General features: G+C 25.9%; 1 protein-coding gene across 6 annotated transcripts in view; it reads right to left on the bottom strand.

Annotated features, from left to right (window-relative positions):
• The window catches only part of LOC122855427 (homeobox protein abdominal-B), a 48,527-nt gene that overhangs the window by 15,442 nt on the left and 15,424 nt on the right, over positions 1-17,661 (bottom strand). For 3 of the 6 annotated variants that reach the window (XM_044156766.1, XM_044156769.1, XM_044156770.1), the window contains exons 1-2: positions 10,156-10,782; positions 9,854-10,051 (exon numbers count right to left, since the gene is read on the bottom strand). The gene's annotated coding sequence lies outside the window, so the exon portion shown is untranslated. Of the gene's footprint in view, positions 1-9,853; positions 10,052-10,151; positions 10,783-17,661 lie in introns of those variants that run through there. The other 3 variants (XM_044156771.1, XM_044156767.1, XM_044156768.1) reach the window with 2 other exon arrangements.

Raw genomic sequence — 17,661 nt, 5'->3', positions numbered from 1 at the left:
AAACAAAAATTTATTTTTTTTTCTTTTGAATGACCATAAAATGCAGAAAATTAAATATAAAAATTAAAAGTACCTAAAAATCCAGGTAAGTGAGCAGCCACAAAGTGACATAGTTTTAAATGATTTTCTAAAATATAGAAAAAAAAATTCTCTCAAAGAATGGAAAAGAGAAATCAACCCTTGAAAAGTGTGACGATAAATTCTGAGGTGAAATTGTGGCAAAAAAAATAGTTTCATCCCAAGAGAAAGTTTATTGGAGTTTTGAGTCTTTTGGACTTGAGTCATTCTCCGAGAGACCGTCGGCCACTTAACTTATTTTCATTTTAATTTTTAAATTTTCAACTCATCGGGACTGTGGAAATAACATACAATGACTTTTATAATTTTTTTATCATGTGAAAAGTTCAAGTGAAGTGTAGGAAAATAATAATTTCAATTGTTTGAATATACTTGGAAATTATTTAGAAAAAATATTTGACTTCAAGATAAAATAGAACAGAGTAAACAAAGTGTAATTTTTTTACTTCAATATTTAATTTAATTTTTTTTTTCTCATAAAGCACGCACGAATTTGTGCTACATAGTTTTGAACTGGATGAATGAGTTAAGCAATAAAAATACAGAATACCCATCGATTGACGACCCGTCATGCATTCATAAAATGATCATAAAAACTTAATTTTATGACAAGCATAATATATCTTCAGACCATGTAAAGGGAAGCCAAGTGTGTATATATCAAAATTAAAATTTTGTTAACTGAACATAAGAAGTAATGCTTAATTTAACTTTTATCAAAAAAAAAAAAACTCCACATTGTTTCAAAAATAGAAATTTTTATTAATTAAATTGAAAGATAAAAAATTTTCTCATTTTTTAAAATTGATGGTCGTTGATCCACATATCAATTGAATTTTATATAGCTATATAATATTTTTATCTCTTCTTTTTTTGTCAAGAATTCAATTTTTAAATATCAAATTATTTCTTATTTTTACAATAATAATTATCTATAAATTATCAAGCAACATAAAAAAAAAAAAAAAAAGCTCAATGCTTAAATTTGCCTTAATTATCATGTGTATAAAATGTCAAACCCGACGGATAAAAAATGAAACAATGAAAGAAAAAAAAGGTAAAAAGTGTATATATGAATTATAAAAAAATGTTGGACATCATTGAGTTACAAAGTTGTTATTTTTTTTAGCAACAGTAGGTGGTATGTTCAATTATAAAATGACCATGAATTTATTATCATCAGTAAAAAATAAATTTCAATGACTCAATCATTTTAACTCTCAAATTTTATCCAATTGTAAAAGAAAAAAAAAAAAAACAATTAAATAAAATAATTACTTGATTAATAATTAATAAATAAAAAATTAATAATTTATTATTAATTGTCAATAATATAGTTTTAAAATAACGATAAAATATATTTTATTTCGTTTTTTTTTTTTACAACCAAATAGCAGTATGTTAACAACTTCTATAAATTGTACATTAATTTTAAACTAAAAAATATATTAAGTATTATAAAAAAGTTGAATAAAATTATGAGTGATATTAATGTATCAAAATATATATACAAAGTATTAACGACATCATTTAACTTGTTTGGTTTCTCACATAAATTGAGATGTCTCATATAACTATTGTCAGGCATTAATTACCACATAACTTGTGTTTCTGTTTTTGCTGTTTTTTCTGTCGGCCAACACCATTGAACAAGTGAAAATTTTAATAACCACAATACAAGAATATTTTTCAAAAATAAAATTTTAAATAATAACAATAAAAAACAAGGATTTTAGGTATTTATTTATTTTTATTATTAAAAAATTAGATAGTTATCTTGAGCTTTGATGATGTTAAATTTTATGATCAAGTCAGACTTGGATATGTTGATGTCTTTGAGGTATTGAAAACAGAAGAAAAGACACTCTTTTTTTGTAAGACGTTAGCTACTTGTGATCGAGAGACTTGCACACGGAAAGCTGCTTTAAGTATTTTATGGGGTGGTCGGTGTAATTTGATGGCCTATAAAATCTCTTTTGGTCTAGTTTGTTTCTCATAATTTCGTATTTTTTTTTTTTCTTCCCTTTTTTACTAAACTCCCTTTTTTTTATGTTTATTTGCATTTAAGAGTCTTGAAATTTGATTTAAACATCTATAGATTTTATGAACAAATAAATAATTTATTAATTTAATGTTTTGATTGAAAAAACATGAAAATATATTGATAATTATTGCAAAAGAAAAACCTATTTCAAATATTTACCAATTTATAAATTTTAATTTAAAAATTTATACTTTAAATCTTGAATTTAAAAGGTAAAATGGAAAAAAAAGTATAGGTATATATTAAATTTTATTATTATTTTATATATAGTGTTCATGTTTGAACTATTGAACGAAATGGATAAAGCGATTTACTCATGATTGAATCAATATATAGTCAGTCCAGATATTGCTATATAGAGCTCCGGAAACGTGGCGGAAATTGAAAATGTGATGGACGACAGTAGACCAAGTGCCTATGAGAAATCACTATGTATATATCGGAAACACCAAACCCATACACATGCACACACATACGTAATATAAACTTAAACTCGTCGAGGGCGTTATAAAGCAGAACGGGAATAGAAATAGTATATAAAAATAGTGGGGGAATCCTGGATACTTGATGAAAAAGGTGGGGAAACTACGGAAATTACTCCAAGATTCTGGCTTTTCATATTAAACGTGTACCAAAATTAACATCCTTTGGATAAATTCACTTTAAAACTATTTCAAATGTCATTTTAAAAAATTTTTAAAAATGTTTTTTATCGAGCTAAATGTAAAATTTATCCTATTTACAAATAAAAATATTATTTATAATTTTTTTGGATTATTTAAATTTGAAAATAGTGTGGTGCAAATGAGTATTGGCATTTGCAATTTATGTAGATATGAATAAATAAAATGCACATAATAAATTTTCTGGTGGATGGGTGATGATGACAATAATTGAAGTCACCAATGTTGAATAAAGTGATATATATCCAAATTGTATAAATATTAAATATATATGCATAACAATTTTGAGGATTATATACGAGTACCTGTGAAGAACTCATTACCTCGCATATCAAAGATATTAGCATATTTAGAGACTCCATTCAAAGCCACATTGGCTCGTATTCGTCGTTTCATCCACATTGCCACACCCTCTTTTAAACTAAAACTCAATTCAGATTGAAAATTGAGGGTAAAATATATATTATATATTTATATATTATTATTTTTTTCTTTATTTATCTTTTGGCTTTGAATATTGATGAGACTTTTATTTATTTTTTTTTTTAAATTGTTCAATTTTATTCATCAACATTATCAAAAAAGTTTATGGAGAATATATTTTTTTTTTATATATTTTAAATGAAATATAAAATGTTTACTTAAAGCATAAAGGAAAAATTTAGTTATATCTTTTTTTTTTTTTTTTTACAGTAATGAAGATACTGATGAAAAGCCGAGAGTTTATATGTATATATATTTTGAAGATATAACTTGAACAAACAGAGGGATCCTGGAATGTATGCAGATGAGAAATAAAATGGCGTTTGAACATCAAGGATTTTCAGTGTGGGAGGAGCCACTACGACAGGAGAGAAAATAGCCACCAGCTGAGTAATTAAGAAAACTCATTTTAGAAGACAATTCAAGTTAATGAATTCAAGTTCTCTTGAACTTATATCTCAAGTGAATTATAGTTTTGCATTTATTATTTTCAATAAACTAGTTGAATTAAAATTTCAAAAAAGTAATAATCGAATATAAAATTTAATATAATTTAAGTAAAAAAAATTATTATAATCAATTAAATAATACTAAGATAAATTAACATTAAATTAAATGATTCAAGTTAAAAATATAAAGGTATTTCTTTTTAACCAATAACATGTATGAAGTTTAATTTTTAATTTTTTAACAAGTTTCAAAACTTGATAATAAAATAAAAATTTAATTTATTTATATTAAAAATCAGAGCTTGCATAACTAGTTCCGCTCCATATATAAATATAAATCTAGATGTGTCAGAATATTATTTTTTGTTAACAGTATATTTATGTAACCTAGACTCCGAGAAAATATTTATTAAATGAAATATACGAGGGATGATACAGGCGTAAAATTTTGGGGTGTGATATGAAGTTATATATTTTTTACCCTCAAAATATACTCTTGTATTACTCCTCCCATGTATGAGTCACTTGGAAAAAGGGGCATTGATGGTTGTGATAAACATGTCATTTAACACACCACTCTGATGGCTAACAACAAAAATGACTAAACAAGAAAAATCCATCAGGAGAAAATTTATAATTACTATACTCAAGATGTTCAAAAAAAATAAAGCAATAAACAGTTTTAAATATTAAATAAACATTATTGTAATTTTGAAAAATAAAAATAAAGTTGATGTAAAAATAGTTGCAAAAAAAAATCAAAAAGAGTGATAGTTTAGCCATTTAACTTTTTATGTCAGCCTATATGTATACGAGTAAAAAAGTCGTGAAATACTGCAATAACGATCTTTCTCACTTGTTGCATTTTTTGACGTTAGTTTAAATATAACTTAAACATTAAGATTATAAATAAAATTATGTATGACTTGTGAATGATATCTAACTACCTAAGCCATTTGCCCAAACCATCAAAAAAACAAAAAAATAAATTTATTTATAATTATAAATATTAATAAATAAAAAATAATTTCATCACATTAATATTTTCTTTTATTTTAAAACACAGAAAATATATTTTTTCTATTTAATAAAAAAAAAAAAAAATCATATTTCCATTGAATCTGATATTAAAAGGAAATTGATTTGACAAAATTTTTTAAGGCTCATATATGAGTTTATATATCCGTCGGTTCTTCGAGGACTTTAAATGAAAAATAAAAATATACATTGTAGATATTTTTTTTTTGATATAAATTTTTTTTTCTTTAAAGAAATAGCAATAAAAAATAATGAAAAAAAAAAAAAGTATTAATGAATATTGTTTTATTGGAATTTTCGAAATATAAGGTGGGTGTGCTATTGGAGTAGTTGACGTGAGCTTAAGTCGTCCTGGCGAATGATTTCTATTAAAACCGGTGAAAAAATTTACAATTTTTTTTACATAGTATATATAGGATTTTTCAGACGCCCTAAAATCCTCATTCGAGAGTACGACTCTGAAACTGAGGGAGGTCTTGCAGGGTAAAAAAAAATAAAAAAAATAAAAACGAAGAATATAAAAAAAGAGAAAAGACATATCAAAAGAAGAAGTAAATGGTTCAGGGTGGGGCTTGAGGATATAAAGAAAATGAACATTCCACATTCCCAAAATTCACGAGATTTTTAGTGAAGGGATCCCTGGCCTTGGCTAAGCTGAGGACAATAATGAATATAGAGTAAGAAAGCTCGCATTTTTTTCTCTTTATTCTCTTGTGTTTTTTTTTTTTTTTCTATCGCTATTTTATTTCGTAATGGACAAAAAGAAAAAAAAAACACTGATAGGGGTTGAAGATGAATATCAAGGGTAGTATATATTGTCATGGAGAACTTGATGTTGGACTATGTGAATTGTGAAGATGATATCTTTATACAAAGTAAATTTAATCACGATTGTAAAAGACCGTGATTGAGCAAAGTGCTAAAAAGAATTTACAGAATTCAGATTCATGTCAATAAAAAATAAAAAAACTAAAAAATTTCTTAATTTAAATTTAAATCTCTTATTTACGTTTTAGATGAATAAATTGAAAATATGATAAAAGTAATATCAACTAACATCATTAATGATTTAATAATAATACTTTGGAAATTTTTAATTTTTTTTTTTTTTAAATTATAAATGTATTTGATGAAGAAATAATATTTCTATTTGAGTTCTAGCGAATTTAGAATACTCAGAATATTCAGAACTTGACCTCGAGTACAGCTCCATCTTTCTGATAGAAACTCAAACTCATTGAGCATGTTACAGAGAATTCAATCTGACCATAAACCGTCGGTCGGTAGGAAGCGTGCTTTCTTTTCTTGGGATTTTTTTTCCAATACATAGTATACTCGAACTTCAGTATCTCCAATTTCGATATATCTAACATTTTTTTTTTTTTTAAACCAAAAAATCAACTACAATTTTACATGTAAAATAAATTTAATTCTTTACATCTTTACAACTCTATCAATAAAAAATAAATAAAAAATAAAATAAAAAGTTTCAAAAAAAATTAAGTATATAACACTATAAAAAACATAATAAATATTTTTTTTTTCACCGATCCAATATCTCGAAGCTTCGATATGTCGACCTTTTTACTTGATCGAATAATAAACGGTACTTAAAAAAATATAGAAGCAGTCAAAAAAAAATCAGTAGAAAAATCAATGAATAGTCAGACATTTTTATCAGAGGTCAAAAAAATTAAATTTCATATGCTTAATAATAAAAAAACAATGTATAAATACAAGTATATTTATATGTTGAGATTGCACACGAATTTTATTGCACAAAAGATGTAAAGATTCACGCGAAAGCCAGTCTGAGGTTGGATTGAGTCTGGCTCAACCGATACCTCTTGAGATTGCATTACAAGTGTGTATTGTGGTAACTCAACTTGAACAATAATAATATTAATAATAATAATATGACAACAATAAAGTGTGGGTATATATAGGCACAAATTTTCAACATATAAAACTTGGCTATACGAAAAAGGAGTTCCATCATCAGGTGTCAGTCACTCCAAGATGAAGGCAAATATTATCGAGCAAAATATATAATGACGCACATATGCATGCACGTTATATCCAGATGAAAAACAAGCACCAATTGGTACACATGTGTATTAAACACATACAATATGGAAAATATGTATACCATAAAAAACAAAATGGTCATTAATTAATACGTTATAAGCACGTTGCATATATACGGGTTGTTTGCACTGCATGACTGACCACCTTGTCTCGAAATTAATTCAGTAACTCTCTATATTCTCATAATTATTGTTTTAATTATTCATTTTTTTTTCTATTGTTTTTATATTATTATTGTTGATACCATAAAGAACAAAAGTTATATCTTAAAAATCATTTGGATTGAGTTTAAATAAAATTGGAAAAAAAAATAGAAATAATTTAAATTAAATTTTAAAACTTTTAAGATAATTATATTCAAGTGTTGTTTAAATTGTAGAAGTATAATTTTATAAATTCGGACATGGAATAATATTTTTGAATAAACATCATCTAAAATAAGCTTGATCTATTATTGATTATAAACTTTCTATTTTTATGTTGTTTATTTGTTTTTTTTTTTTTAACTTAGTACAGCTATTGTGAGATTGTCAGTAAACCCTGCAGTGCGCCTTGGGAGGTTTTTAAGTTTCGAGGTCATCGAGGATAACACTCTACAATATGAAAAGGATAATGACGTCATTGTGAAGGCCAGCATGAAGCAAATTTATCGGCATTTGTATAATTTTGTATCCATGATGAATTTAATTTGCATTTATTGAAGATATTTTTAAATTAAATTGAGAAATTCTAAGACTCAAAAATTACAAACAATAATACAAAAAAAAAGCCATATTTTTTAAAAAAATACAACTCTATTAAATATTTTGAATTTAACTAATAGTTTTTTTCCAGCAGACATATTCAATTTTATAACAGAAAAAAAATTATTTTCTTTTTTTTTTTTCAAATCAATCAGTTTATTGATTATTTTAGTTTTCTTTTTTGTCATAAATATTTATTATCTTTCTAAAAATGGATATACAATATTATCCTGAAATTATTATATGAAATATTTTTTTATTTACTGTCTGATAAAATATGAAAATCATGCAGCTGTATATTATAATATTTTTTTTAAAAGAAATTTTTTAAATTTTAAACATGAAATATCAACAATATTACTTTGAAACTGACCGACCATGACTATATGTTTTTTAGACAGCAAAAAAAAAAAAAAAAAAAAATAAGCTGTAAGTTAGTTTCGCCGACATGTTTGCCACCATCGCGCGTTTATAACGTTCCACGTATCCACTGCGACGGTCGGAGGAATTCAAAATGGCTGAAAACCGACTGGCGCATTATAAAAGTATGCGTGTGCACCAAGGATATATACATGATATGGTGTCGCATAACTTATGCAAGTTAGAGTCTCCAACAACTTACATATACTGCAAAAATTTTTGTGTTCTGCTTAATAAGGGCTTTCACGTTTCTAAAAGTTCTGATCGTTTCGAGACACCAGCATATCTTATCGTCTTTTTCTTTCATTTTTATTTTTTGTCAAAACTCTTTACCACCGACATTTTTATTGTACACATTTTTATTTAACACGTATATATGCGGTGAATATTTTTTTTTTTCTTTTTAGTTGGTTTTGCCGATCTTGAAAAAGATTTGCGATATTCTGGGATAATATTTATCCTGTTGGGGCCAAACTAAAATTGCTCTCTTGTTTTTTCTTAACTACCTTCCTCCCTTTTTTTTGATAATAAAATATTGAATACTTTCGATTAAATCAAGCTGATAAAATGACATTGAAGTGGTCGTAAATACTCGATGGGTTTTTAGCATTTATTTTGGCAGAAAAAATATAAAAAATATATATTTATTCACATTTTGAATAAACAACTATTTGGCTAATATGTATTTTTTTTTTTTAATTATTTACTTGGCATGATTGTATAAAATAATATCCAATTAATCAATCGATAATTGCAAATTAATTTATATTTAATTAACATTTAATGAGGCGAGCATCGCAAGTAGATGAAGGGTAAAAACAAATCTTTATTCAAATCTCGCCTGGTGATAAAAAGCTATACATCTTCTGTCGAGCTTTTTTTTTCTTTTAATTACCATCAAGCCTCAAACAGTTTTATTTTATATCCTTTAGAAAAAAATTTAATACCTCAAATTAAAAAAAAAAGCTTCAATTGATATCTATTTAAAATTGTAGCAACTGTTCATCTTCTTTATTTATTGCCTACTAAATAATGACAAACTGTAAATGTCGTCATTAAAAAAATTTTTCTCCATCTAATTGATGCGAATATATTGTTCAATGAGAATCTTCAGGCAAATTTTTTTTTTTACCGATTATTTTTGTTTTATAAAATCAAAATATGCTGATAGCAATATCAAACGATTGTTAATTTAAAAAATTTTCATACTTAATATTACATTATTTGCATAAAAATTTTGTGAGACAAAAAATGATCATAAACCATTGAAAAACAAAAAGAAAAAAAAATTATTATTAAAAATAAAATCAATAATTTTTTTAAACAAATATTTTTAAAAAATGTCTACTTGTTTTTCAGTTTTTCAACATAAACTACATGTATATAAATGATAAAATAGAACTTATCTAAAAATAAAAAAATAGAAAAAAAAACAGCAAAAAATGTATAGTCATATTAATTTTATCATCACATTATTTTTATGACAAAGTAACGCGTGCATTCGTACACAGTGTGACAGACGATTAACGATATCCATTTTATGATCATAAACCAAAAGAAAAATATGATAAGAAAAAATAATAATAAATATTATATTTTGATATACAAGGGATGAAACAGTGTGTTTTGAGAAACGAGTGATTCCGAAGTCAAACGAATGCCAAAAACGAAGTGACCCGATTAATTCCGAGTATAAAGTATATGATTTTTTTCGTGGCTATTTTGTAGATTGCCATATTTTTGTTGAATTAAAAATTTTGCGGGAATATTATACACGACATATTTAAATAGCTAAAATGTATTTTGAAAAATTTTTGTTTGACTCACCTTGCGGCTGTAGTGACGTCGCCAAATAACGACGACAAAATTATTGGGTTGTCCTTGTCTATCACGAAGATGATGCCAACCACAAAATGAATGAATTATTTTCAATTGTGTAATTTTTATTTGACAATTATTTATTTGTCCCTTGATGGAGGACTCGAATAACTTTGATTGTCTAGTCCATAAGCGGCTCATCAACCACTGAAACACCAAACGATCAATTGGTTTATATATAACACTTTAATAAATACAATAACAAAATTAATTTATATATTCTTTATACATTCGATCATATATATACCCACATAAGCTTAATCAAGATTAGTGATTAAATTTATTTTAAATCTGAGCTTTTAATATAGCTCAAATACTGTGACGAGCTTTGAATGTTTTATTAGCGCTCATAAAATAATAATAAAATTAAAAAAAGAAATTAAAAATTAGCTGAGGATCGTTGGCTCGTTGGATCGATAGCTCCACCTAGACACATTTACAATGAGATAGTATTCACAAAAATTCTTCAAGCAAAACAACACGCAACACGTATACAGTAATATAACTAAAATGTCTGAAGAGACAATTTCTTCAACGCTATTGGTTGTTAAATTCATGGCTTATTGATCTCCAATGAACGGAGATCGGATCTCAAGATTTCGAATAATAACAAAAAACAAATGTGTATACATATAAGATAACATGCGGCTAAGAAACTTTTTATTTTCAAGCTTAAAGTACAACCAGCATCTTGTGGTTAGGATTGACGCAAAATCAAGATCATAAATTTTTAAATGTCCTTGAAAGAATCCTGGTCAAATGGCAAACTGGATTGTGATCACTTTTAAATAAATAAAAAAAAAAATTCACTGATAAAATCCTGTTGTATGCAATCAAACTTTATGCCAGTGTGTGTGTGGTTGTATACATGTGTTATTTTTATTAGTTGGATTATACGAACAACTGAATATTATTCAAATCAAATTATTAATTTTTATGTATGCACACACAAATATAAAATGGTACTTGTTTTTTTTTTTTTTTTTTGTTTTTATTTGTTGTCACCACAAGATATATGGTTAATTCACTGACTAGTAAAATAATCCATTCAACTCAAGACAAACACTGAATCTACTCATGCTAGTTATTATTTTATTTATCATTTTGAATATACTTGATCTATGAGTAACGTCAGTAACAACAGTACACAGTCAACTCAACACACGACGTTATACCAGAAATATACTCTTGAAGCCGAGGCAAAATGAACGGGGCAATACCGCGAAAGATCAGTTGCTGCCAAGCTTTGGCAGCTCTTGCAACACACAAGTTCAATTTAATGTGCGTGTGTTGGTATATTTGAACGGCACAAAAGGCTAGGAGGGAATGAGCACAAAACGAAAAAAAAAATAAAAAAATAAAAATAAAAAATAAAAAAACAGAAAGACAGATTGTGTGTGGCAGAGGCAAGCAAGGAATTACTATGCTTGAAAACTAAATGGTTGCAGGGGGGAGTTAGGTGAAGCCCGCCTTGATTTGCTTCTTCGAGGCATGGAAGAGGCGAGACCGAGTACGAGTAGTATGCCTACCGGTAAAATAAACCTATAGCCAGCCTTGCTTTTTCAGTCCTCTCACCCGATATTTTTTTTTTTTTTTTCTTCATATATCCATCTATCTTTGTTATTTCTCATACCCACTCGCTCATTTATATACAGCTTTTGCTTCAGTAAAGAAGAGAGTGTTACCTTAATTATAGCACAAAATGGATAGCAGCACAAAACAACCAATCAAACATAATATCCTTTTCTATCTTTACCTGCTAGAAAAATATCTCAAGGTTTCTTTTAGCTTTGTTCTTTTTATTTCATTTATTTTTATATACAACAATTCTTATGACGACAGTATTTTTTTTTTTTACAATTCATTGTATATAAAAGGAATATACGAACACAGTAAAGATCTATAATGATGATTTTCCTGGTTGAGATAAACATGGAGAACTTGAAGAAGACCCAAATGTTTATGGACAAATGATTGGTATTAATAAAAATATAACGGAGCCAAAATGAATTCAGAGATATCAAGTAATAATATTCAAAACGGAAACTTGGGATATTTTATGATTCACCAAAAGTATACTTTTAGTAAAAATGAAAATGTAATATGATATGATTTTATATACATTGTGGTTACAAAGTTCTTTTATATAAAATTCGTATGATTGTTTGAAAAATATTCAAAGCCAAGAATTTTATCATTTGAATTTGTAAATATTTTTGGAATTTAAAGCAAAAATTTTTGAACAAGGAACAAAGAAAATTAAGATGATTAAGTCGTCACTGAAGTGGAATATTTTTTTTTACTTTTTCTCTGTGATCATGATCAACACTGTATAGTTTCTTATGACTCTCATCACACGGTGTGAAATAAAAAACACCCGGCATCGATTTTTTTTTTTTTTTTCTTGGAAGCATTCTTTAATCCTTACTTGACCGCCACTTTTGATCAATTTTAAATTTTTTATTTTCTCACGCAAGCAAATTTTTTTTATACATTGATGATTGCTTTTTAAACTGAACGAGTCACCAAACCTCAAATTTCATTTGAATCGTAATTAAGTCAGCGTGAACTTTTTTAAAATAAAAATATGTATTATTGAAAAAAAATAGAACAAATTGTTATCGAAAATATAAAACAATAAAAAAAATAAAATATTCATATTGTTAATTTATTTATACAAGTAAATAAACTCAAATAGAAAAAAAAATGAATAAATAAATTTGATGGAAAATTAATTCTTTGTAGCAAAATGAAGCTAAATATTTTGATGCTGAAAATTTATCTTTAAAATTACAAAGTCGTACAAGTTTGTAGAAAAAATAAATATAAAAAAATGAATACTCAATTATGACAGATGATTGCTTTATTAAAAATTTTGAGTGTCATTGAGCAAATACTTAAAAATATCCATAAATTAAACCCAAGATATTATACTTTTAACAACCAGTTTCTAACACAAATTTTCATTTTACAACTCAATGTTAATGCTCATACAAATATCTTAAATAAATCATAACTCCCCTTCCAAAAATTATAAATTGATCTATCCTATGATAAATATGATTCCCCATTATTTACGACTATGCTTGTCCCAAAATTCGATTCAGCTATAACTTTTTCGATATATAGACTTGTCGTTTTATATTTTATTTATTTTTTTTTTTATTTTTACTACTAATCTCAATCCACCGAATGCCAAAGTTGTCTGGTAATTAAAACTTGAGCATACAAGGAACTTAATTAAAAAAACGAAAAATTCTCAACAGGCAATAATTAAAGAAAAAATTTTCAAAAGTATTCGAGATCAGGTATAACATCTGACATGGATTCTCAATCTTTTTAATTTTTAGTTGAATTGGATTGCTAAATATTTTTTTAACAGACAATATTTGTTTCCTTGTCTTCAGGATGAAGTAAAATTTTGAGTCCAACCCACGTACAAAACCGATATCTTAATTGGCTACGGCTTACTGCCTAAAGCCAATCTTCATCATGGCTGACTCTGAAACTCCCTCTTCTCATTTCAACATCCCTTGATCTCACGTTAATCCAAATTCCTAACTTTGGGTCTTGGAATTCATACACGTAATTGCAATTCAAGTTTAAATAATTATTTTTTTATTTTTTCAACACCATTTTAAACAATATTATAAAAACTAAAAAAATATTTAATCCAAATTTATATTTGCCTTTTATATTTAATAAAAAAGTCTCAATGTAATATTCATCCTCATATTTAGTAGCAATAAACATGAGTGGCAGTCAAATCAATGCACGCAAATAAAATTTATAAACATTTATGTATTTTATCTCATCAAAAAAGAAGAAAAATCCCGCAAAAAGAAAACTCATCTTTGCTATTAATAATTTACACATGATACTTTGTAATACAATTATTAATAATAATTAAAAATCATTTTATAAATATGCATTATTATTATTAATAATAATACATATTAATAAAAATAATAATAATAAAAATGTATTATAAATTTTGTACCGAGATATGTAAGCGTTATTTAAAAAACATTCATTATTACAAAATACCAGCCTTCACTCAGACAACCAGTACTCAATAAACAAAAATTATACATTTTATGAATGTTTATATTTTTTATGTGCGATAATTATAGCGGTTATATTTTTTTTTTCTTTTTTTTTGATGGATAATAGAAGCAACTGTCAACGTAAACAACCTAAAGACATTAATAACCCATACAATGACCATTGAACTTGGCTATCAAATAATGCTTATATTTTAGTACATTTAAAATTTTTTTTATTCATTTATTATTGGATATTATTATGATTTTTATTTATTGACTTGTGGTAATATTTTGCAATAACTTGAATAATTTATAAAAGGGTAATACAATCAAATGGAGTTATTAATTAAAAATTAATAATGTGCTGAAGTAATTTATCATATTTACAATAATGGTCATATATTTTTGTTCGACAAGCTGTGGTAATTATTCAAGTGCCAATTGACTTTTAAATAGTTGCATTTGTATATAGTCACATTATGTCTTCGGACAACTATATTATCAATATTTTATTTCTCTTTTTATAATAATTTATTTGTTTTTTTTTTTTTTTCTTATTTTCTTTTATTATATGCGCTTGTGTATTTTTTTTTTTTTCTTTCTTTTAATTTAATTTTATTGTTTAGCCAATAAACAAAATAAAAAAAAAATGTATATGACGATAGATCAAGAAGCTTTGAAGAAAAATAGTGGGGAAATAAAGAAGGGGTAGTCGTAAGAGCTCATAAATGTGAATTTAAGAGGCGCAATAAAGCCACGTTGAAATTGAGAGTGAGAAAGGACGACACTTTGTTGTTTGATTTTGTTGTCGTATATAGGTATACAATACAATCTATATGGCACGTGCCAGATGTGTCATTTTCAAATATAATATTACTCACACCTTTGTTAAATAAAAATAAAAAAAAATTAAAATCTCATTTTAAAAACTATAATAAACCTAGATATTATACACGATATATATTTAATAAAAAAAAAAAAAATATATTTAAAGAGCTGTGAAACTGTTTGCCATTTGTTTAAACATTTATCAACATGTTGTTTTATTTATTTGTGTATATAAAACAGATGTAATGTCCTTTGACAATAATAATTTCATCCTTTTTTTTTTTTTCTTTTTTTGGGAAAATCACCCTAAGAATTTGAGGGACCCTCAATCGTCTCGCTTTCCTTTTTAAAAGACCGAACTAAAAATAAAAAAAAAAAAAGGTCTAAAACTAATATTCCCCCAGTTGGTGTTTATACCAAGGGTAACGAGATGTTTATCCTTGAATTTGTCACGATCCCATTTTTCACTTTTACGAATGCTCTAGTTTTTTTTTTTTGCTTTTCATTCAACTTTTATTTTGTCAAATTCTATAACGTAAAAATTGAGAATCCTTTTTATAAAAAGAAAATTAAATTGTAAATAAAAGCTATTTAATGAATGTATGCACAAGTAAACTATTCACTTTTTAAAAATAATTTTCTTTTCATTTTTTTTTTCACTGGAAAGCTTCAAGTTTAATTTTTAACTTTGAAGCCTGGGATTTATCAAAAGTTGTCTTTTTTTGATGCAGGTATTTATGATTTTATCCACAACTTTTTCAAGTCACATATTTATCTACAGTCTCATGAGGTCGTTTTAACGTATTATCATTTCCCAGGATTGCTGAATGGCAAATCCATTCGACTACCAGTGGGACTTGAAACATTGTATATGCTTACCACGTTCAGTAAAAAATGAAAAAAAAATAAAAACAAGAAGTTCATTCGTGAGCATAAATATTCCTACCAAGGGGCCAATCTGAAGTTATTTTACTACTTGAAGAATCATCGTCGAGAAAAATTCCCACATGAGCTTTTTTCAAATAAAAATTCATCCGCATATATCCACAATGAATTGTATCAAAATAAATATAAATTTAAGTTATAAAAAAGAAAAGCTCGTTCCCATAAAATAATATAAAAACTCAATAAATCTTTCATCGTTTAATAAATTTAATTATTTAAAAAAAATTTACAATCAATTTACAATTTAATGTATACTAAAAATTTATATTTATTTACTTTTTTCTTTTTATACCAAGTAATTAATATTGTTGTTATAATAATTTTAAATATCAATATTTAATTTAATGGGAATATTAAATTTTGTGTAAAATATCTTCGACTCAATTATTTTGTGTTTGTAAATTATTTTTGTATATATATTTTCTGTAACATGAATTTTGAATAGATCATTGAACGTGAACTATATACGCAATGACACTTTGCACGACAACTTTATTACCTACTCAAAGTTATATTACCTATATATATCGTTGACGATTTGTTGCTAATGCCACAGCCATTAGTTTCAATTGCTGAGGTATATATTCAAGACACCTTGACTACTCTTGATGCCAAGCAGGTTTTAAATAAAAAGTTTTAAATAAATCGACAGTATATTATATTGACATAAACTGTATATTGATTTAAAATAGCCATTAAAATTTAGAAATAATAATTAAATCCACGAATGAGAATTTTTTATATCAAATTCAATAATCCAAAAAAAAAAAAAAAAAAAAAAAATCGTATAATGTTAAAAGTATATACAACATAGTTGTTTGCAAAAAACGAAAAAAAGAAAATGAAGATTGCGTCCATTTCAGTATCTCAAAGAAGACCAGAGTGCACTTAACGAAAAAAAATAAAAAAAAAAAAAACCAAGTGGCCATCTAATGAATGAGAATATATCGTTGCAATAAATTGCACAAAAAAAAAAATAAAATAAAGCTGGATAGATGAGGGCAAAGGAAAAAAAAAATAAAAAAAAATCTTGAAGATAAAGAAAATAAGAAAAAAAAATATATAAACATAAAAAAAACATGGAGCGAAATAAAAAATAAAAACGAAAAACTTTAAAGAAGATAAAAAAAAATAAAATATTATACAAGATATATACTCGTTTGCCCAGGACTGGTTTCCAAGACTTTCATCTGGGGTTGGTCGACAAGACAAAGAAGAAAAAAACTAAATAAAAAGATAAAAAATAAAGTTAAAAAATAAAAAAAATATGCTGGCTTATTTCTTCGAAGCAAAAAAAAAAAAATAAATAAAAGACAAGAGAGAAGAAAAACGAAAGAGGGAAGTTGAGAGAAAAAAGCTCTATATATGGAGCCGTCACGTTTCCGGTATGTACAACATGCCAGCCATCTTGGCTTGTTTCAGACCAATGAGAGCTACCAGACTAAATCTACCCTGTGTACAGAAGCAGCAGCCCCACCTTTTAACCCAGCTCGATCAATACGATGAAAACTACCCTTAGCCGCACCCTCTAAAACCCTCGTTTTCTGTTATATTATAACATGTCTGAAGTTTCACCCAACACACGTAGTTTTTTACCAAATAAATTTACTTTAAAAAAAAATAAAAAAAGGAAATAATTAAAAATTAAATAAATAAACTTAAGCATGTGTAACAGGATGCCCAGTTAGATCAGACCACCCATTTTTTTTTTTTTTTCAACCAAAAGCTTGACATGCTTTAAAAATTTCATAGAATTCCCATTATTTTTCAGGACCAAGATCCTATTTCACTATTCTCAAATACAGAAAATCTAACTTGAACTAAATTTATTCTACGAAGCAAACTCACGCCTAAAAATATATAAAAACTAAAAATCATATATAGAATGTGTTATTTGAGCTTCATCAACCAGGCATATGGTTGATTTTAAAAAGAATA

This window comes from Aphidius gifuensis, linkage group LG4 (genome assembly GCF_014905175.1).
Source record: "Aphidius gifuensis isolate YNYX2018 linkage group LG4, ASM1490517v1, whole genome shotgun sequence".
Classification (NCBI taxonomy): Eukaryota; Metazoa; Arthropoda; class Insecta; order Hymenoptera; family Braconidae; genus Aphidius; species Aphidius gifuensis.
The sequence above is the reverse complement of the archived record's forward strand: the minus strand, read 5'-3'. Positions and strand labels throughout refer to the sequence as shown.